We start from the raw sequence: 25392 nt of genomic DNA on the forward strand, positions 1-25392 counted from the left end.
TATTGCATTCACAAATTAATTTTTAAAATATTACAATTAAAATTAAAAAAAAAAACCTATCGCCTTTGTAATTAATTATATATACGAAAAGTTAAAAGTTAAAAAATAACCTTGCAATGATACAAATCAAAACCTTTCTACTATTAAATCTGAACGGTAGTGAGAATGTAATTGTACAAATCTGAGAGCATCATCATTTTTAATTTTTCTATATTGCAATAAACTTTTAAAATTAAAATTTCCAGTGTACATCAAAATATTCTGTTTTCTATATTAAAGAGAAAAAGGTTAAGAAAATATATAAAAATAATTAAAGTAACATAAAAATAAAAATGTAACTATAACATGAATAACCGCACTACTGGTATAAGTCGAATTGTTACTATATCCAAGTGGATTGTTTTTGTTTTTTTTTTTATTTTTTTACAAGTAAACAGTAAAGTAGATTAAATAGGTTTTATTAAAAGTCATTATTAAACGATTCGATTTATAATCTAATGTAATACGATATTTTAAATAGATAAAATTTAATTTAAAAAATAATGCTGTATAGTATTACATATTAAATCTAAACGTGAGCGGTTTCTCAATTTAGCCGAGAATACGTAGATTGAATTAGTAATATTCTTTCTTAGATTTTAATCTACTTATTTATTTTTTAGGCTTATTGTTATTTTTCATATTACAAAAAAAAAAACAGTAATTTGAAGTTTTATTAATATATTATACACTAAAATAAAACAAAAAAAATATAATTATAATAAACCTTTAAGTTATAACTACACCAAAAACGTATTATTCAAAGAAGAAAACGTATTATTCAATGTCCTTCATAAGTACGATTCGTTTTAAAATTGTTTACGTAGTATTTTTAAGTAAAATTACATTAAAACATACATATTATACTGCTGTATGTAATATGGATTTCACAAATATCGCACTAAAGACTTGGAAATCTACGAAATTACTTAAAATAAATTTTCTGTAGATAAAATGAAAGGAAAATTAATTATCATGCACTTATCTTTGTGAAGTACAAAAAGTATACTTTTTTGTGCTGTTATGAAAAACACTATGATAAATGAGATAATTATGAATTACATAAAAAATTTGACATGACTGATAAAAAATGAGTAAATTAAGAAACTAATGATGTCTCTTCAGTAATAAAAATATATATTACACTAAAACATTTCATAAAATATGGAAGAGCCATTATTTCTTTTAAAACATTTTAGTATTTAATTTTTATAATAAGAAAAAGTATTATACATTTTTAATTTTAAACTTTTCCAGACTTATAAATAATTTTACTGATAGATTTTTTACATTTCACTTGATGCTTTTTTAACTTTTTTTTTAACAAAAAAAAAACCGCTTTGTAGTCGTACTCAAGGGAAATGAGACTGCCGTGGGACATAAAACTACCAAAGCGTATTCATTCTTTTTACATTAACCTTCTAAAAGGCTGGAAAACGTCTGGGTTTTAGCTTTTTACGCCCTATTTTCTTAAGTTTTTCAAATAAAAATATAAAACATAAATTAAACGATGTAAAAAAAAAAAAAAGAATAACTTTGTGAATAATTTTATCCTAGGTTAATTATATTCTATTTAAAAATGGTAGCAACTTAAATATTTTTGAATTCTATTTACGTTATTTAAGTTACTCCGTAAATAATAATAAACTAGTCAAAATAAATAACTTTCATTGTTATTTTGTGTTATTTTATATAAAACAAAGTAATAACCTGTTACCGAAATACACTATTAAAACGGAATTGGGTTGGATGTTTTTAATCTAGTTTGTGAACTAAAATGTTGTTTATAATTATTTTTTGGTGTACAAGTTTTTTTTCTTCAGATAGTTTAAAGCATTTATTATTCTGGATCTCATTTAAAATTTTCACTTTCCTTATGAGTACTGCTGCTATACTTGCAATTTTTAAGATTTTTTTTCTTATTTTAATTTTTATTAAGATTTAAAGAAAATTTTACTTAAGCAATTTTTGTTATGCTTAACCTGTATATGAATATTTTTAGTAAAACATTTCTTAAAATTATACCCCATTTCTAAAAAAATATATATTCCTTTTTTTTGGTTTTATTGGCTCTGCCACTTAATTTTTATTATTAATAGTCGGCATATTCATGCAATACTTTGTCAGTTTTTTATTGGGAAACCATTTCATAAAATAAAAATGTAAAATATCTAAATAACGATTAAGATTCTACGAGTAAATTTTGAAATGTGTTTTACTTGAGAGAAAATATTTTTGGATTGAAAGTAATTCACTTAAAATATAATATTACACAGATATATTCAAGTATTTTTATATACTGTATTATATAAAAATAATTATATCTTCATTCTGCTTTACAGGATGTAATTTGATTTCAAAACGTAAATGTTTGATTGCAATATCTAATATATGTATAATTCTTGAATTAGAAGTTTTTACTTGCGGAAAAACTTGTTTCCTACGTAACCACCATTACAAATTAATTTTATAAGTGATAATTTTATAATTCATTTTTTTCATCTGAAACAGGATTATGTTATAACATTAAAACCGTTTTTGAAAAACCATCAACGTGTTATAGTAAATGTTTTATCAGTTTGTTCGGAGGTACTAAATTCATGAACAGATTTTCTACCAAAATATAATTTGTGGTACCTAGTAAAGGTTTTTTGAGAGAGCAAGGGGGGCAAATACACGAAAATTTCACGCGTCATTATTTGTTTGAAAATACATTGATTACATAGTTTGTGTAGTCTCATAACAACAAATGTACCGTAATTTGCATACATTCAATTAGCTACAGTATGTGTAATAAACTGTGGGCCTATAGACTACGTCATTAGTTAATAGCAAACATGTCAGTACAATAAACATAACAGGTAAACCGTATTATTTGTTCAACATATTAATTATTTGGTCAGTAAATGAGATGTATATGAGCAAAGTTGATATTGATAATTGTTGTAACAAATTTTAGAATAAAATAATAAATAACTATTAATAAAAACCAATCGAATGTAGAGTTTGTTTAAAATGCGAAACCTTTTTTTTTATTTTTTATTTTTTCACCTTTATTTGTTTTAATTCAAACACATAAATAAGAATTTGTTTGAAAATTAATAAAGGTATTTTTTTCAAGATTCTCGCTGGTAAAAATCTACTAGTATGCTTTTTTTTAAAAGATATATCTAATCTATTTTAAACTTCTGTTTAATGCTTTGCGGTGTACTTGTGTGATCATAATTGATATTAACTTTGAAACTATGTTTCTGAACTAACATTTTTTAAAGGTTACTTTTATATACGAGAAAATCATGTTTCGTTAACCACTATAAATTTTAATTTATATGAAGTACATAACTTCATATTTAGCATAACTTTTTAATTTAGTTACAGCAAGAATGATTTTTCGCAAACATTTTGGGCATATGACAAAACAATCGACGTAAAAAATAAAATATTAATATTCATCCAGTGAAACTTTTTATTTAGTTAATTCAAAGCTGTTAATATTAAAAATATAAACACAGAGTTATGTATAAATTAAATTTCCACCTACCAACAATTTTAAAATATATTTCGAAGTACTTTCGGAGTTGCTATTCCATCATCAGAGATTTCTTACAAGATGTTAATTCAGAATTCACGTCATATGTAGAATTATATTTAAATTAAAATTGTGACGTTCATAATAGTCGGTCGTCAAGAAATAAAAAATGATTTATACGTCAATAAGACTATAACGTCATGACGATAAGATGTACCTTACGGAACTTCAATTAATACAATTGTATTAACATCAACGGTGCCAAATGCTTAGAAAATTAAATATAGTTATGTTAATGTGTAATTTTAAAAACGGGGATTGAAGTTATACTCCCTACACTAGAAAACCAAAACCAAACATGTCTTTCGCTCGAAGATGATTAGAGACAGTTTTCAGGTGGGGAATTTGTGACTTTTCACAATACCTTGGAAAAGAAAATTATGTTTTTATGTATATTGCAAAACGTTTTGAACTAAACCTTTGCACTCATCTCTTATTATGAACAAAGATTAATATATAAAACTTGATAAATAAGGGAAAAACTATATAAATTCCTATAAAATCTATGTAGTAAATAGTTTTATTTGTCATAGGTGCCGTAACCGTACGTTTGTATAAATAAATAAACAAATACTTCCCAAAAATTGAATGGATATTCTCAACAATAAAACCATGCCCGGTTTAATAAGAAACAGATGAGTAAAGTGGTTTCCCATTTTCGTCTATTTAAATTGCACAAATGGTTATGTCATGCTCGCCAAAAGAAGGTGGTATTTCACCCTACAAGTGATGCCTTCAGGCAGTTTTACCATGAAGATTGGTTTTTTAACATCATCATTATCCTTAGAGAAATCAATACTGATACTTATATTATGTACCTATACTGCTTTACATGCGTGACAAACATAAACCACTAAAAATAATATAGACAGATAGTTCAAAACAAAAAAAAAATGTATTCTTTTTGGTTATGAAAAATACTGTTTATTGTCATTCAGGATCTACCTTCACTTAAATTTAACAGTAATAATGTAGAATAGAGTTTATCTTCGGTTCTATAAACCTGTTTGAATAAAACTTAATAAAATGGTTCATAAAATATTTAAAACTGTAAAGAAAAAGGACAGATCTATTATTTAATAACTGTAGTATAGGTTAATTATAAATGAGTTACTTTTAATGTCGGTTTAAATGAACTCCTTGTTATATTTTCGAATTAATAATTATAAAAAGCACTGGAAATTCATACAACCTTTTAACCTGGGTTAAGATTTAACTATCAGTGGAGTGGTTTTGGGAATTTTCGTTACACATATTCTTTTGATTTATTTAACTATTTCATCAAAGCTGAATGTACGATGAAACCAGTTGTAACAGCATGATTTACATCAAGTAATAGTTAACATATTTCAGCCAAATTATTATCAAAAAACAGCTCTTTTAAGAAGTAGGACGTAGTATTTCAAATAAATTAAACATATCTGTCGAATTAATTATTTAAATCTAAAATGATTACATATTTTAACATGTAAGTGTAATTAGGTCTGTTGAACTGTTATTATATTTGTATAATTTAAATACGTTAGTGATATATTTCAGTTACAATTACACTGTGAAATTGATTTAAAACATGTTAATTAATAACAATTAATTTAGACGTCTTTTCTTTCAGATAAAGCGTTAACAGGAAGATAAAAACTTTCTTTGAATTTAGGATATATAGGTAATAAAAAATAATACTATATAATTAATTTAATAATAGTAATTTTTTATGTAAAATTTGATTTTTTTTTTTTTAAAGTTAAATTGCAAGTATATAAATGTTGCATGCAATGAAATATTACATTTAAGTATACAAAAAAAAAAAAAAATACTAAAAGATAGCTATTATTTAAGTACAGTCTATTTCATGGTGTAAAAGCACTGTTTAACTATTTCCGCCAATTCAGAACAAAGAGAAGAGTATGAAAATAATTCTAAAAAATAGTCTAAGAATAGCGTGTTTGTTAAAAAAAGGAGTTACTCTCTAACAAGGTTGATTTAAGGCATGCAATGAATATGAAAATTTGCATTGGCGACTCTGCGTTAATAGCAGAATGGAGAAAATTGGGGTAACAGCGGCAATTCAATTCGTGACCAGCACTCTAATGGTTACACTATACTATGGAGGAGGTAGGACTATGGTCTTCCTCATACGTGATAACACCGTCACACAAACTAGAATATATTTCTAATTTATGAAGCTTAGATAACAGTTTTATTATCTTTTGGTAAATTTAAAATAAATGATTAAACAAGCCCATCGTAATAATGTACATCATTCCATTGTTATATTATCTGTAATTAATATATTATAGCTATTTCATAATTTACAAAAATTAAATATTTTATATGCATAACAATTAAAAGTAGTTTCTGACAACGGAACGCCAATAAAAATCTGTTTCTTATAAAGTGTAGTATTATTTTCAAATTATCATCAAAATAATTTACTAACATACTAAATTTTCAAATGTTAACGGGTCAATTATATATTTTTAAATCTTTAATAAAACCATAAATTTAACCAAAATATCCTGTGATTGTCAAATTGAGTGGGTATCAGTTATACTTTCACTTTAAATTTTAAGTCATTAATCTCGATTATAGTAAAGTAAAATCTCTATACAAGCAATAGTTTTATTCCTTTTTAATTAAGGGAAATCTTCCGGCTACTCACATCGAAGATGATTATCAATTTACCTCAATATTAGATTCAATTAATTAGTTTGCGGGAGGTCGTAGACCTGAAGCTGCCCATAAACATCACGTTTATGGGTAACTTTCTCACAACTACCATGCCGTATAGGTAAATACAGCAAAATGAAAAAGTTTGACTATGCCCATAAACTTCATTGAATTCTGGAGGTTTTCGCCCCCGGTAATATTTCTATTGGAAAATATCTACATATTTTCTGGAACAAATTCTACTACGAAATTTCAATAATTTTTTTTTTTGTTATGTGAATGGGCAAGTTAGTGGTGGAGTTTAATTTCTAGCGCAATGTCGATGAGTGTGGAAATCTATTCTACATCTGCGGACCATGATGAATTACTCTAAATAAAAATAGCATAAGTACAAGTAGTAAGTACAGTTTTACATAGTAGAGATTATATTCAAAGGTAATTCTAGTAATTAAGGAATTTCTAGTATGGTTTATTGGCACAGTTTTATTTCATTCTAATAAGGTTAAGTTGCTGGTCTATTCGTCTCCCGATGAGTTGAAGTAATTCTAAGGGTTACTGTAATGTTACCTCTTAATAATATAAATTTAATTATTTAGATTTAATACCATCCTTTAATCCGGAGGTCTCGGGTTCGAATTTCGGTCACGCATGGCATTTTCATACACGCTATAAATCATTCATCTCATTCTCTGAAGGAATAACTAGGGGTCGTCCCGGAGGTTAAAAATAAATAAATATAAATTTAATTAAAACAATTTCCTGTAAAATAATTTTTAAATTGCGTTAAATAATTTTAAATTATATCTCTTTTCATTAGAAAGCATTGAATTTAATTGATAATTTTACTTTATTTAATGTATTTTTAGAAAGAAATTTATGTTATTGTAAAGTAGTAAAAGCTACTAAAATGTTCGAGTTACGAAAATATTGTTACAGTAGTGAAATACTTTTACAAAAAAAAAAAGGAAAGAAATCAGAAAAGAATTAAATGGTGTCCTGTTAATTAGAAAAAGATGAAAAGAATCTAATAGAAAATTAATATACTGATATGTACCTGACTTAGTGAAAGATGTCAAAGTTAAACTTCTTTACTCCTTACTTTCCTTAATAAGCTTGCCATGTTCCACAATATGCAAGTCTATTATTCCTAAAAAATAACTATAACTACACTATTTTGTACAGAGAGTGCCAGCTATGTAACCAGCACTTTTCCATTTTTTTGTGCCAAATACAAGTACGTTAAATGACGTATTTTATGAAAATGCTTATTTTTGTGAAAAAGAGCTGAGTGAAAATCTTTAAATAGTATCATTGAAATATGAACATTTTTAATATATTTTCTACGTTAGTATACTGTATTGCAGATTAAAAGAGATTATTTTTAGCAATATATTTTATTCTTAGAATTACAATCTCTTTTTTTATCGATTAACAAATATTTAAAGTGAATAAAAAAAAAAATAAAAAAAATACCAAACTTTTCAACTGGAAGAGCTGGATAAAAAGGAAAAGTATTTAGAGAAAAAAAAAATTTCAGCCTTAATATTATGAGTATCTGTTTCTGATTTATGATTGGGACGATTTCAATAATTACAAAAAAAATTTGCATGATAATTTTTAAAGAATAGATGAACATATGTATTTATATTTGTATAAATATATACTTAAAAGAATAATTTTATTCTATACTCAGTTATTTCTATTTTTACGTAAGTATTGAAAAAACAAAAGCTGATTTTCGAAGTCGAAGATTTTAAGGTTTGAGTCCTGTAAAGGCAGTTGCTTTTATATGGATTTGAATACTAGATTGTGGATGTCGGTGTTCTTTGGTGGCTGAGTTTCAAATAACCATACTTCTTAGGATGGTCGATCTGAGTCTGTTCCACATTACATATTTACCGGTAAATTTACACGTACATTGCACTACATCTGCAGTTACGTCAGGACCAGTAAGCCGGTACACAAATCAGACCCGACAGTAGCTGGAAAAATGGTTGGAAAAAAACAAAACCGTAGTATTGAAAAAATAAAAATAAATAGTCATCCGTAAGTCTTAACGTATCTCTGCACTGTTACTTACGCCTGAAACGTAAATTATAAGGGATAATTTATACTAGAACTTTACGTACGAAATAAAGAATGCTGTACAGATAAATATACGTGAAGGTTTTGCTAATTGTTGAAGCCGTGCGGCAAAGTACGGAGTATTCATTTACCTGAAGTTTAGATGATCTTAGAGTCAACATTTAAATTATAATTAGTAGATCTAGATTTCCACTAAATATACGAGTATTATAAACGGTATAAATTGTATAATACAATGAATTAAGTTAACAAATGAAAAATAAATTTTCTCGGTAAACTTGAAAGAAAAAAAATACTTTTATTAAATTCATTTGTGATTTAAAGAGAATATTTAATTTTTTTTCTGTCAACTCTTATAATACTTTTCATAGAGCTCAGTGAAAGGAACTGAAAAGTATCAAAGTTACCGTGTCGACACAAAAAACTTTTTCAATTATTATTCAGAAGTTTTCATTGCTACAGTAATTGATTGTCATTTACTCTACAATAAAACTCTCCGGCTTTCCAACTACAACATAAATAACCCACAAGATATATTTTTCCGGATGACTTATTGAAAAACAAAGTTTTTTCTTCAGTTCTTTGATGTAATATTACAGTAAATAGAAGTTTTATGTTTACAGTCAATGCTATGATTTGAATTAAATCACAGTAAAAGTTTTTCTTTCCCTTTTTTGCTTGTTTATAGTTAATCTTGTTTCGCAAGTATGTAAACGTTGAAAATAAAAAAAAAAATTACGTATAATTTTAAATAGCGAATTTAATCATTTTTATCACTTTTTCTACCTTTAAAATTAAATCGTAAATTATTTAATTGCTGCTACCTGTTAGGACGAATTAATTTTTAATACAAATCTTTATATTTTTGTATTAATATCCTTGAATTACGAGGGTAAAACGACTATCACTGCAATGATATCGAAATAACTAAGAAAACACTCAAAAACGAATAAATAAAAAAAAATCTTATTTCTTAAGCCTAACCCTAACTTTCTGGAATCAGCTATTCATTCTTTAAAATACATTTGTCATTGCTTTTTACCTAGCGTTCAGGGGGTGCATTAGTAAAATTTCCAGTATCGGAACGTCGATTTTGAATTTTAGCAGGCCGCATAGTTACAGGCTGCTGGGGACACGATAATGTTTTGAAAAATACCCATTCATTTTGATATTTACACTGATAAGAAGAAAATTTTATCTTTTCATGTTAAACGTTTAATATCTTTTCTGAATTGGATTTTTATTATTTATTTTGTCACCCTTTGCCTACGGATATCCAAAAGCAATGATCATTTCCTTGTTTGATTTTTATAATTTATATTTTATATAAATATACATATTTAATAATAAAATGTAGACCAGAATATAAGTTAAAACAAATTTTTTTTCCAAAAACCGGTAATGGAAGAGCGTTCAGGCAAATGTACATCCCTGCTAGCGTTTAAATTCTCTTCTGCACGATCATGAATCAAAGGAATTGATTCTTAAGGTTTTCCATACTCAATATGAGGACATATTTTATTTGTCTTTATTATAAACGTTTTACCCCCCACTCGTGGAGTCCTAAATATGATCTCTAATTAACCATCACGTTACTCTGGTGAATGAAATAATGACATGTAGGAATTTCAGAACGCATTACTATTCAAGACCAATGAATAATTATAGGTTATAATCATAAGTTGATTTTCACAAAAACGTTCTATGTTGTTGACATAATTTTACCTATTCATCAAATTATTTTATTATTTATACTTTGTTAAGAATAATAAATAATTCATGCTTTATGTTAAAATTTCACACTATAAAATGTCATTTTTATTTTTCATTAAAATTTTGGTAAATACTAAAATAAACAATGTTCAAAGTGTATATTAGTAAATAAAAATTAACTGGGAAAATAAGTATCCCCCCCCCCCCGTCCAAAGCGGGGTGGGAAACTAATACATAGAGTCCTTGTTATCTATGTTGATAAACTTCATTAAATATAACTGTTACAAATACATACGGTTACAGTAGAGACTTTAAAAATATAATGGTGGTTGATTATTACCAAGGTCAATCGGGTGAATTGACAAAATACAACCATTTTATCCCTACGTTTGTCTGCTCTGATTTCTGTCTGCTCTGATTTCCGGCTACCATAAGGCAGACGTAGGAAATGGGAAACGGGAGATTGTATTTTTATTACTGACAAACAAGACGAGTGAAGATGAATCTTGGTAGAACTTTAGAAATATAGTTTTAGTCACTGAATACATTAATTTGAACGTAAAGTAATGTTTATCTGTTCATAGAAACTAATTTGCTAGAGAGTTTCTTACTAGTTAATTTAAGTCCCCGTTCTTCATCTTAAAGTTCTGATAAAATAAGTTATATTTACTTTACTTTTAAAGATTGATAAGTCAGATAACGTGAGTCGTAAATTAAACTTGTGATACAAGTAAACTAAAAATGGGTGGATGGATGCTGTAGTTCAGTTTTAATTAATTTTATAATATAATAATTTAAATTCCAAAAAACGGGTTCTCTTACACTTAAATGTAATGAATAAGAGGTACTATACTAGGGTGAATAATGCTTGCATATCTACACATGCTATAATTACTTCTTTGAACAAAATTAAAGATTGAAATGAGAGATACATTAGGTATAGAGATAATTTATAAAAACAATAAAAAAATAATTTGTAACAAAAATTAGAAAACCTGTTTTCTAGGTATTAGAATTGTGAATTTGGTAAAGGATATTATTTGTGTTTAATTCTGTCTTGGAGCTGGTGAGTTTTAAATAATACTTAAAATAGTAATAGTATGTGAAAATTTATCTGATGCCTGAGCATAACGAATTACAAACAATCTGGAACAACCACGAACCGTCGAATGAAGCCAGATGTTCAGAAAATGACACCCGTCTTACTAAACAGATGAAGAATTCAGGGAGTCTCGCCACCGTAGCCCAAAAACTAGCTTTACCCAATAAAAATCAAGCCATACTATTTGACGCCATAGGGGATATTCTGACCATCATCTGTAAATTAGTCAAGTCCAAAAATATCTTATATGCAACCAAGATCTCCATGAACCGAATGTGAATCTACCTGGCGAATGGTGATGTTAAATAGATCATCGACAAAAACAGTAAAGTTAATGTTGGCAACCACAATGTTGGAGATTCGAACCTTTTTGAACAAATTTAAACGAATCCTCTCTACTGTGTGTCCAGTTATTCCAAACGAGATATTAGAGGAGGAAATTAAACGCTTTAGCATCCGCCTTGGATCGGCTATAACTTTCCTGCGTGTCATCCCAGAACCGGGCTACGATCATGTCCTGAGTTTTCGTCATCAAGTATACTTACATTCTGATGATATTACAAAGTTAGCAAGTACCATGAACCTAATCTCATTCGCAGTACTGGATATATCTCTCGGCAGATGCCGACTCCTGCTTTCTCTGTAAGCAATCGGGGCATGTAGCGAAAAATTGCAACCTACAAGAGGGAAACCCCGGCAACCTAGAAGCATCTTCAGAGATTTCAGACCAATGAGATTCAGAGATCGCTTTTCCTAGCCTTTACCAACAACCAAATGCACCGAGTAAGGAGCAGAAGAGTTCGTTGTACACCAACTCTAGCTCTGCCGGCTATCGGGGAGACATCAGGAATGCAGCAGAAACGCCGAGTAATCCTCCAAACCAGAGACCTGTCAGTAAAATAAGACCGAAGATGCCAAAAAAGGATAATCATAAACTTTATGCGGTCCTAGAACCCCAAATGGAAATCTTACAAGCCAAAGACAACCCCCATTTCCTGAACGAAGTTGACTTCAAAAGCTTCCTGGAACGTTGCAAGGGCAACTCAGCGGTACGAGAGCTATCACTAGAACACACATCCAATACGATAGAACTCAAACATATGCTTGGGAAAAATATCTGAAAGTACCGGGAAGGAGTATTAAAAACAGGTTTACGCGCGTAATAAACAAATTGGCGTGACACATTTTGGCTAATGAGCCCATGGAGGCTGCTGAAGTTACGAGGATGTCCGATGAGAATTGCAACGCTGCTCTCGAGATGCCTCTCGTCGATATCCTGCTGGCCGATCCAGGTGTATAGTCGTCCTTACGAAGAATTTCTCGTACACAGGCATTATATATATAAATGCCTATATAAATAGATGAATTTCTTTATAGGTTAGTCGACGATCGCTGATGTAGATGGCCACACCAACGCTTGTGTGGGAAATGTCCAATCTGTTTTTCAGAATAATGTTATAACCCTTCAGTACTGCATAGTTGTTATCCTTAAAATTGGTCTATTGAAGGCATATCATAGTTGGATTTATAAGAAACTGAAAATTTTCTCTCTGGGTGTGGAGCCCATTAATACTCCAATGCAGTTGTATATATATATTCACCACATCAGTGACTCAATCTTACAATGAAGTATTAATGAGTAGCTGGTGTGATCACTCCGCCGGTAAAAACAAGTATCTTGACAATTTCACTCTCACCTGTACAGGCAAGTAAATTGAAACCACTAGGGAAATAATGCAGAATTCGCTGAACTCAGTGCAAAGATGAGCACAATGTATTGGTCTCAAATGGTCGATAACTAAATCTAGTTATTGTTTTCTCTAGACAGCTAGACGGATACAAGAACATGGTGAAATTAAACAGGTGAAGATGAGATAAATGGAACAAACGAGATTAAACTTCTAGGTGTGACTTTTGATGACAAGCTGACTTTCTTGAGCGACATTAAGTACACTAAGGCTTAATATGTATGGAGAATTAATGTCCTTAAATTCATATCATCTTGTAACTGGGGTGTTGACAAAAACATCATTCTGAACACATATTGAAGCATTGTTCTGTCGAAGGTAGAATACAGGTCTATCCTATGTGACTGTGCGAGAGAAAAGATTAAGGGCCTACTAGATTCCTTGCACAATACCTACATTCGTATAACAGTTTACTGGCGGAATCCTATGTTACATTACAATTACATTACAGGAGGAAATACCAGGCTATCAAGTACACAATCATCAAGTCCCATCTCTGTTCACGGCAAACAATCAGGCACGCTTGCACTCTACTACTCGAGGGAAAGAAGTTCTTACCCCAGTCTTTCAACCTCAGACTGCTTCGCTATCTCCAGAAACTAGATCTGCCTGTTCCGAGGATTCTCGGAAAGGAAATAGGATGCGGTGCTCCTTGGTTGGACGCCATTTCTAAAGCTCGAATACTTACCAACTGGAAATGGTTAACGGGAACCACATTACCTGTCTGTTGGAGACCAATTTAGCGAGATACCCATGAAGTACCATTGCATTATACAATGAAGTATACCCATTGGTACAGTCACATCTATACACACGGCTCTGTCTCGGCCGAAGGATGTAGCTGTTCAATTATAGTCCCTGACACCGAGATGATATATATAAGCTTAGTTCCACTGCGTTCTTTTATGAGGCCTACACAATTTACTCCACCTTCAGAGTTATCGAGACCCGAAGTGACGACAGCTTCCTGGTAATTACCAACTCTACGAGTACACTTGAGAGCTTGAGCTGCAGACGATCTGAATCCATCGTCCAAATAATTTATGATACCCTCCCAAGAATAAATGAGACTGTAGTATTGGTGTAGTCCCTGGCCATTGCGGCATCCTCGGGAGCGAACGGGCTGATGAGGCTGCCAAGAAAGCGGTAATAATAAATGGCCTCCGAGTAAAATTAACATGCGATAGCGACTTCATGAAAACAGTCCTTGTTAAACTACGTTCTCTGTAAAATAGGTTCTGGCTGCTAAGTCCTCCCACGGCCTTACGCAGCATCCGGGAGAACGTGTTCGAGAAAACTTTGAACACATCCTAACTCGGCTGAGGACTGGACACGCTAGGCTTACCCACGCCCATCTACTTGGCTCTCCAAGCAGAACTCTAAGTCTGCAATGTAAAATGGTCCGTACACCACTTGCGCAAGGATTTCCCAATCTTCCGATCTATCGACAGAAATTAGACCTGAGTTGAGATGTGAAGTGTTTACTAACGGGAATGGAATGCATAAAAAAACTGCTGCCGTTTCTCTCTGACAATGGGATGAAGAACGTAATTCAGCGGTTTTGCTTAGTTTGTGTTTATTGTTTCTTGTTGTTGGTGTTAATTGTTTACGATCATGTAGTGACATTTTATGTCACTCACGACAATAATTGTTGACGTGACTATAAATAAAAGTATTAAAGAAAAAAAAAAGGTAAAAGTAATTAATTTGATTTTACAATTGTGTATTTGTTTTTTGTTTACTATGCGAGTGCAACAGGGAAAAGTCAATTAGTTTCGACATTTTTATGGATCTAAAGAAAGTATTTCTGTAATAATGGTGGAAAGTAAATAACATTAATATGAATTATGATATTTTTCGTTCCATATCAGTATTGCGCTAGCTGGTTAGGCTGGGTTCTGAACAATAGAAAAGAAGTGATGAACGTTGGTCTGTGTTCCTGACATAGCTCCTCCATCAGATGCAGAACGTTAGAGGATTGGTAGCTACACTCGTTAGCGTAATGATTTATAATCCACCGCACTTCTAAGCCCTTCTATTTTCATCTGCCTTTCACTTTACATCCCTTCCTATTCTATAATTTATTTTCATCCAGTAAGTTTTGTATACTTTTAATTTTCGTATTTCCTCATAATCTTCATATTAATTGACAGATAAAGAGAGAGAGATACATATTATTAAATGTCAAATATAGCCAACATTTCTCTATAATTATTATTATTATCTTCTTATTCTTTAAGAAAAGGTTTTTGAAAGGCCACAGAATAAAGAAAAATACCTCTAATAATTTATATATTAACAGAAAGTATTTGAAAGTGTTGCAAAAAGCATAACTACAATTAGAAGCAAAAAATCTCAACTAACTTAGAAGAAACTTTACTATAAAAAAAGTTGCATTTAATGAAGAATCTTTTTGATGTAAACAAATATATAGTATATATATCATGCATCATTTCACAATATGATACAAACTATTTTTATATATATATATACACACCCATGAGTATATATAAAGTATCCAGTATTAGAAAATAACATATAACATTTTAATTTGTAACCGCAATCCAAATGTTTGCCAAAAAAATAGGCTGGCAAAGTATTGCATGACTTTCCCGGCTATAATTAAAATTTTTTAAATATACACATTTTTAGAGTTAGGAAATAAATTTTAAGAAACCTTTTTCTAAATATATTTATTTATAGGTTAATTTTAACAAATTTTGCTTAAGTAAAGTTTTCTCTAAATCTAATAACCTCTTCAATAATGACTAAAATAAGAAAGAATATATTCAAAATCTTTTCTGCATTTTAGGTCCAGAATCAATAATTTAAAAAAAAAATTGTAGAAATATCTTAGTAGATTTATATTTTAGAAGTAAGTATAAACTTTAAACATTTTTAAAATGTGTTTTAACCGAAGAGAGTTAGAGAAAAATGACAAAAACATACAGGTCGTGGTTGATTTTTGGATTATTTATGTATGAGCTGTAAGTAACAAATTTTATTTGATAAAGTTTTCTTAAAAGTGCCTTTGAAGAAAATCAAAAGTGGCCCATGAACAAATTTGGAACATATAACATAAAGATTTTCAAAAAACTTGGTACTCGGATTTTGAGATGATCACCATACTTTTCCCTTTAATATAACTATTCTAGCTAAATTTCCCGAAAAAAAAACCATACTGTAAAGGTATTGTCTCTTTTAAAATTAAAATTTTGTCAAGTGTAAGTAGAAATACCACTCACTGTATACAGAACTGAAGCATGTTAATAAATGAGATTTAATAGCATAAAACAGTCAGACAGCACATAAAACGTTTAAATGATGACTGCCTTCTAAGTCATTAATCATAAAACTCTTCATCCTTATTTCTTATCCCAACAGAACACAATTGGCTGATACTCAGGCTTTCAACTATAGTGACAGAATTGACATTTTACCAAAAAGTATTAAAAATAAAAGGCTTTCTAGCCATTTCTGTTAGAAATTGTGCACTCCTAGGAATTTTAAAAGTGTGAAATTGAGTTATTTTGGACAGATGTTCAAAATAACATAGGAAGTAATAACGTAGGAAGTTTAAAATAACGTAGGACAAGATTACCTTTAAAAAGTTACAATTACCTTTAAAAGTTAGTTCCTCTATAACATTAAACATCAATTCATGTGATATTTAAATAAGCTTAACACAAAACAAAGTAATACTACGGATTAATATGTTTTATGTAATCTTAAAATTTAAATAAAATAATTCTTCGAAAAATTTATAACGACAAATAAATATAAATATCAGGAATATTATAATGCACTTAAATACTTACAATGTATGTTTATATATTTATGAATTATATTAGTTTATAGTAATTATATATTACAGATGTTTTCCTAGTGGTGTATCAAAAAAAAAAGAAATGTTGATAAAATTTATGCCGAATATTATTAGAATGAATTTAAAAATGATTATAACCCTATACATAAATCATCATTAATAAATATGAAGTAAGTCATATCACCAGATTTACTTTTTCACATTGCTTTAGTAGAAGAAAGAACGATAAATGTTAGATAGATTTCATAAGAAAGCTACCTACTGTAATGGGTACCATGATTCGACTTCCGGAAAATTCTACATACCTTCGCGTATCATATCCCGCAGATCCCAAAACCACTGTCAGTTCAAAAGTTTATATATATATATACAGTTATATATATATTTCACTTTTTGTGGAGACGATAACTGCCGTAACTTTACGCCAATCACTTTCAAATTGATACATAAAATATAATGATCCAAAATCTCGGTCAAATTTGTTAATGGGTAAAATCGGACCTTGGGGTTGGAAATGGTGAGCATTTTCGAAAAAACAAAATATGCAATAGCTTTCTTACTAAGAAAAATACCGAATTCATTTAAAGTTCCTAGTATTCTTTGGATAAGGGCCTAAAACTCATTCAGTAAAGTTTTTTGATACCACCAACCATTGACCCAGGGGGTGGAAAAATGGGGTTTTAAAGCCAAAAAAAAATCATACCTCCCTTAATAGGCACAGTATCGAATCGGTTTACGGTGGTAGTTAGTCCTCTAAACATAACCATAAACTTTTGTCTAAAACAATTTTTAATGTGACCAACCCTTACGGCAAAGGATGACCAAAATGTTGCTGGAATTGTAAGAAAATGGGGCTTGTCGTATGTTAAACATGTGTTAAACCTTTTTTTCACATGTAACCATTGTCGTATTGTGTAAATTTGAAGTTTTTCTTAACTTTAAGGTGGAAATCTTTCTTATCCCCTACTCAGTAACGGTGAAATCTACCTCCGCCTTCCGGCGAGCCGAAAAGGATTTTTTTTTAAATACAAACTAATTGAGAATCACAAAACAATAGAAAATACTTTTTTCGAAAATGGATTAAAACCGGTACAATAAATCCATACTACTGCGACTATTAAAAGTCATGCAATCATGCGTAATTCAGATATTTTTGTTCAAAATATTGAAAAATTAATACTTACAGACATGAAAATAAAAATTAATTAAAACGAGAACGATATGAATAAAAAGAAAAAGAACAGTAACAACAAATAAATTAATATAATGGAAAAGAATTAAAAATAAGCTGATAAAACATAAGGTAAACAGATTAGTTTGCTATAAACAAAATAATTTCATAATATATTTAAGAAATTTATTTCGTAAGGTATATAAAAAAGTGTATTTCAATGCAGAATAAAAATACTATCAAAACCACTTATAAGTAAAAGAAAAAAAAAACGATGTAGTATCGGAAATAGCATGTTCATAGAGAAATGAACATATATTGGCTTAATAAAATAATTAATTTTAAAAAGCTATAAATAATATAGAATTGCATATGATAAATATAAATCTAACACTGTTGTTTATTGTTTATAAAATATTGTCATCACATAAAAAACAAATTAAAAAATATCTCATTCAAATAGATAAAACCATTACTGTTATTACGATCTCTACATTTCTTAAAATTAGTTAAAATATTTATATAGAAAATTAAAACACAAACTAAAAGTGGTTAATAGTAACACATTTAAATTGTAATTCTACTCATCAGTTGTACGATAGTAACAAAATATAAAAAATATATTTTACATTTTAATAAATTTTAAAGGTTAAATTTTTAGTTCCTTGTACGAAGTAAAGGAAGTATTGTGATCGCGAAAAATGTCGGTTGTCTGTACGTATGTACATATGTGCATATGTATTTCACATAACTCAAAAACGATTAGCCGTAGGATGGTGAAATTTTTGATTAAGGACTGTAAGGGGCAACTCCCCTTTGATTACAATCGACTGGACCAAAAGTTTCCAAAAAAGCCCAAAATCCAAAGAATTTACATTTGGACTTTTTCTTTACTGCAGTAATAATCCCTCATTGCGAGTTTTTCAACGAAATATCATAAGTGGTACTTATTTTCAATGGTTCCATAGTTATAGTCAAATAAAATTTTAACTAATGAAATATTTGGATCTTACAAGAGGAAGTCACATCTGTTCAAATCCGACTTCATCACCTTTTGTTTTTAATTTTTTTTAAATTAAAAATATTGATTTTTTAATATTTATTAACCTCTGATTGTAAAAAAGTTTTACAATAATTGAATAACAAAAAAAGAAAAGAAAAAATAACAGAAGTTATTAATGAAATAAAATTGTATGTACTTTTCATTTAAATAAAATGTGTATATGTAATTAACAGACGTACAAAGTAGTCATTTTGGTGTCCACATCAAATTTTCTTTAATTAATTTTGGTTTTAATTTTTTTTTTTAAATGTCGTAAAAAACTGGAAAAAAGTGCCACTAAATCGGTAAGATAACTGTCCGACGAAAAGATTACCACAAAAACAAAATACGTAAACGTAAAATTTATCTGGAAAAGTAAACAAAAAACTATTAAAATAATGAACAAAAAAATAAAACAAGAAATAATTATTTTATCTTAATTCGTAAGACTAAGCGTAATTTTAGTAAACGTAATTTTTGATTAGGTTGGAAGGTGTATTTTAGACGCGGGTGAAAAACTATATGTTGCATCTTTAGATAGCGAAACACATATGCGCAAGGCTGAGTATATGGTTCGTGTATTTTTTGCAGGCAGGAGAAGCCTGTTTTCCGATAAGTTCTTGATATATTTTGTTTTTTTAATTTTATATCTTAAGTTTTTTACTCTATTTTATTTAATTTTTTTTTTTTATTTTAGTTTTATTAATTTATCTAAATTTATATAAAATTTAATTAAAGTCTATTTTATAAAAAAAATATATATATTTAGTCTACATATATACATTTTCAGTTATATATATTAAAAGTATATAAAAAAATCTAAAATCTAGATCCATAAATAATTTATTAAAGTTGGTCAATTCCATCCATTTAATGAGATTTTTATAATTCACTTTCAGACAATTAAAATTCTTCATCACTACCTTCGCCGTCGGTCGAAATTATTATCAGATTGCATGTCCTCAAAGCCACTTTGTAATACTTATTTTCTATTTTTAAAATGTGATCACAATACCGTTTCCAAAATTTGGTACCCAGATCTCTAAATTTCTTCCAAACAATTTCTTTCTGTTATTCATGTCATTCGTAATATTGTGTGCAGGGATGCCATCTTTTATTTTTTGTCCAATTAAATTCCATTGAGATTAACTCGTGATGGAAGGAGGGGAGTCTTAATATTTCATGACTTTTTCGTTCCAATAGCTGCTCGAAATAATGTTCCTCATACCGTGACTCGATCATTTTCACCAACTGATGAAGTTTAGATTTGAACATAGTTTCAGAACATGGAATATATTTTAGTCATGTAATCCATTATTTTGCTTACTATTCGAATTTGGATAAGGATGCTTTTTTATCGTGCTATGAAGCATTTATCACCAAAATTGAATGTCCAGGAAGATGTCTCGTCAAGTGGGTTTTAATCCATTTTTTTGTAGTTTTCATACCAGTCTCATTTAGAAAATTCCCTGCTTTTGGCTGCTTTTTAAAAAAATGTTCATTTTTATTTCTTCTTTCCCTCACCACCGTTGGATATTATTATTATTATTATTAGCCTTTATAACTTTCAAAACCCTCTTCTCCTAATCGTTGATAGATTTATCTTATCAGTTTACCCATCTTTACATGCATTGAATGAATGAAGGATTCATCAAAGAATATGATTAACCTACCTTACCTCCTATATTCAAGTTTTTTTTTTAGATATAAGACTCGTTTAAAGCGTACATAATGTATTTCCGTTATCTTCAATTTGAATCCCATGATCTTTAAAATATCCGCAATGTTTCACCGTTGAAATTAAATTCTAATTTCGGATGCTCTGCTCCAAAATTCTTAATTTGCTTAAAGCAGGCAGTCTATGATGGGCTTTGTGGAAATTACATATCGTTTTCCTTGACGGATATTTCAGGAAATTATTGATGTTAATTTTTGTTCATTCCTTAAAACCCTTTGCATGGAGTGCTGAACGTTCAGTCTTTAACCATTCTTTTCTCAATAAATTTCTTAATACGTGAACTGATTCTCCAGTAAGATTAGTCGCGTGATTCTCAATTTCAAAACTTAACATTCCCGGCTGAAACCCAGGAGTATTTTCTGTTTGTCGTATTGAAAAATAAAAAGTTCCGTCAAAATAGAATAGACATGTTTTTAAATATATTAATAATAATGCCTTTAATTTGGCTCCGATGTCTCACTATGACTATTAAGCATGCTGGTTTCGGTTCAGGTATTTTGATTTAATGTTAAAAATTATTGTTTGTTATTGATCATATTGATAAATAACAAGTTTAGTCAAAATACAATAGACATGACAATGACAAACAATCGAAAGTGATTTTGAACACTGAATATTGTTTTATACCACACTACACTTATTCCCGTCCCCCTTTTTTATATATATATATATCCTCACTACACCCACTCACCAACACCAGAACATACCCAGCGGCTAGCAAAATGAACTAACAGAATCAATCAACAGATTAAAGCGCTTCAACCCATAATACTTACAAAAGCCGATGAACTCTAAAAAATGGCCATTCACGTGCAGAAATAAAAAAAAATGTTGATACTCTAGTGAGGTTGAAATTGGACCTTGAATAATAGGTGGCTTACAAATATAACAAAATAAAACAATGTAAAAAGAAAAAAACATTTTCGCAATTAAAATTTTTTCTGTAATTTTAATAAACATTTTGCATGTCTTTCACTATAAATAGGAAGATTAAGAAGTTCTGTCGATGAAAATACCAGCTAATGGTGGCTAGATTGTTATGAGAAAAACTGTAGCGGAAAAGGTTTGTTGAAAAATCCGGAAATATTTGATTAATTTCACCCACTTTTAATGTAGGTAATGTGAATCTTAGTCTTTTATTATCACCCTACTATTTGTAAAAAAAGGTTTTATTTCTTTCTTCAAAGACAATATCATTAGAACTTGCATAACTAAAATACAACCTAATTTTATAAAAATCTACCAAATATTCATTCAAACATATATTAATTATATTTATGTAATTAAAAAAAAAAAAAGAACGCCTGTGACACCAACGCGCACGCATGCGCGTGTGTAAAACACCACGCTATATTTCGCTACTGTAGCGAATTATGGATAAGTTTTTCAAGTATAATTTTTATTCAGTTTCAGCTTATTATTTTATATCATCAAAATTATTTTAATTAAGTTAAAATTGATATCTATCCCGTCGAAAGCAGTAATCTGCCCCTTTGATAAGCAATTACGAAATTTAATAATCAATTTAACTTCAATTACTGTAATAATCAGAATGCCATGTAACTTGCTATCGAATGTAATACAAATACCACAAAATACCTGTCTGCGTAAAGCTTCTCTTACCTGAAGCCAAAATATCTCTCTGAATAGATCAATCATTTATACAATTAAATTTAATAGAAAAGGATCTGTGATTGAATTCTAATTGATTCAATCCTAAAAGCAAACGTATGAATTTGCACGCACAAACACACACTCATGCACACGCGAACAAACACACAACACTTGCACACTAACACGTCCACATTATTTTCTCAGAAGCCAGTATATATTACATACTGGCTTCATAATTCCTTGAAACCTTGAATTACATAATATTTTACGATATGATTAATAATAATAATTGAAGAAAAGATGATAAACGGTTTTAAATGTGTAATCGTATTCCTTTTTTTGTCAGTCAAACTTCAAGAATAAGAGAAATTTTAGTAACAATGTTGTCCTATTAAAAGAGATATTTTGTTTTGTCTTCAGTCATTTGACTTGCTTGATGCAGCTCTCCAAGTTTCCCTATCTAGTAGCAGTCGTTTCATTTCGGCATACCCCCTACATCCTACACCCCTAACAATTTATATGACATATTCCAAACGTTGCCTGCATACACAATTTTTCCCATCTACCTGTCCCTCCAATATTAAAGTGACTATTTCAGGACACCCTAATATGTGGCCTAAAAGTATGTCTCTTCTTTTAACTATATTTTTCCAAATCCTTCTTTCTTCATCAATTTTCCGTAACACCTAAAAGAGGTATTCAACAATAATAAATATAATACTGAGAATGATATAGAAATCTTCATATACACATTGTGGCTTGAAATGGCATCTTTTTAACTTGTAAATACTATAAAATTAAACTTTATATTTATCGTAAACGTTACAAATATTTAAAATTAGTTTCTAAATATTGCAATTTTTTGGTTCATCACGAAGTATTAGTTGCAGAAATGAGTGTACTTGTTAAGGTGCTTTGTTTGTTAGCAAATAGTAACAGTAGTTTGCATGAATTGGGAGTTACGTTCACGCATCATTAGCTAACAATAAATTAACGTAGTTGCGTAACCATTTACAAAGTTCTTATTTTTTAACTTATTTTCTTTTCAACATTTCACAAAGTGACAAAAGTAATACATACAAATTGATTAGCTGAATAAACGAGTGGGCTTGAGTGGTAAATTAACCAACTAAAGAGTGGCAACTACGCATTATGTAACTACTAATTAAATTATGTTTGGGTTCAAACCATTTTTTTTGGATCAATAATATTTTCGGATACGTAATTTCATTGAAAAAATCCTCCGTTTTTTTCTTTCAGATATGAAAAAAAGTTACTGTGTCTGAGAAAGGTTTAAAACTAGTAGACTATTATCTAATGATTTCTTTCTTTCTTTTTCCTGTTTAGTCTCCATTAATTACCGTTCAGATAATACTTAGATGATGAATGAAGACGATATGTGTGAATGTAAATGAAGTGTAGTCTAGTACAGTCTAGTTCGACCATTTCTGAGATGTGTGGTTAATTGAAACCCAACCACCAAAGAACACCGGTATCCAAGTATTCAAATCCGTGTAAAAATAACTGACTTTACTAGGACTTGGACTCATACATATCATCCTCATTCATCCTCTGAAGAATTATCTAAACGGTAGTTACCGGAGGCTAAACAGGAAAAAGAAAGGACTTGAACGCTGGAACTCTCGACTTCCAGATCAGCTGATTTGGGAAGAATCAGCAAAAAATTAGAAAACCTTTATCAAACTAAGAGAAAAAGCAAAAAACTAATCATGAGATTTTCTGAGAAGGCACTAAATATTTTAACTTTGAAGGAATGGATTAATTCCAATAACTCAAATTTTGCTTGAGTGCCCAAGAAAAGATGTTACTGACACATAAAAATTATTTGTCTCTTCATCTGAATAAAAGCAGAAACGAAATTAAATCTTGAAATGTTTTATCATAACCTCAAAGCTGGCTTTTAGAAACATAATAAAACATACTGATTTTATTTTTCAGATTTAAATTTTCGGTCGCGAGTGTTTTTACTTCTAAACAAATTGAACAGTTAAAAATATAAAACTTAAAGGACATGAAAACTAGTAAGTTATAAACCGATAATTTAGTAACCGGTCCAGTTTTTTTGCCAGTGGTACATTACTATAATATTGCCAATGTTATGTAGGAAAATAAGAGCAGTTATAATTTTATGAAAATATTAAAAAAAATAATTTATGATTTGTAGCAGCCAGTAAAACCATGTACTATTAGTGATTTGTAACAACATGCCTTATATTCAAAGGATATGTCTTTCCTGATCGCTAAACGGTATTCATCCTCGTAAAATCTTACACTCAATAAAGTTTTATACTTGCAAATACGTGCTTCTTTGTTTTATGCATATTTACACGAATAAATACACTCGAAACAGGATATATGAAAAAGAACGTGATGCACATATAATCTATTGAAGTTGTATAACTCTAATAAGATAAATATCTATTATAGAAGTTCAGATGGACGCGTATGAGTGATACATAAAATGAAAGGTAAGCTCTATAAAAACACTAAAAAATTCATTAACCAAGACGTAGTAATTAATACATGGAATTTCTCTCAACATTACCGGCATTTAACGTGACGAAGTTTGATACTGACGTCTTAAAGCAGTCTTATAAAAGCTATAGCAAAAAAATCTGAGAACTATTCATGTGACCAACATATAGTTTCAATCCTTTAATCTTTTATTGTATGCGAACGTTTCTAGCTAGAAAGGGCCTAAGTTTATATGTTATTAATTTTGGAGATCACTCAGAATTGTATCGCTAAATATGAAGCATGTCGTAGTCTTGCGCGGAAATTAATCTAATTGACAAGAATCTGAAGCAAAGACAACTTATATGGTATCTATGTGAATTTCCAACTCGAAACAAAAAAAATCCTCAAAACTTATCTGCCTTACGCGGTCACAGACCAGTACCAGGGAAATAGGGTTATCTTTATCTTGATATAAGTAGAGTGGCATCACGAAATTTATTCTAATTGATTCGGCAAACAGCAGCGAATAGTAACAAAGAGTTAGCGCAATACGTGCAGAACACTACCATCCGGACTAGAG

The 25392-nt window shown here is 29.4% G+C and overlaps 1 protein-coding gene across 3 annotated transcripts in view; it reads left to right on the forward strand.

Annotated features, from left to right (window-relative positions):
• Positions 1-25392, forward strand: part of LOC142320974 (neurotrimin-like) — a 615054-nt gene that overhangs the window by 126516 nt on the left and 463146 nt on the right. Inside the window, exon 2 of one of the 3 annotated variants that reach the window (XM_075358972.1) lies at positions 5241-5291. The exons of the other annotated variants lie outside the window; for them this stretch is intronic. The gene's annotated coding sequence lies outside the window, so the exon portion shown is untranslated. The remainder of the gene's footprint in view (positions 1-5240; positions 5292-25392) is intronic. 3 annotated transcript variants of the gene reach the window in all.

Source organism: Lycorma delicatula, chromosome 3 (genome assembly GCF_047948215.1).
Source record: "Lycorma delicatula isolate Av1 chromosome 3, ASM4794821v1, whole genome shotgun sequence".
NCBI lineage: Eukaryota > Metazoa > Arthropoda > Insecta > Hemiptera > Fulgoridae > Lycorma > Lycorma delicatula.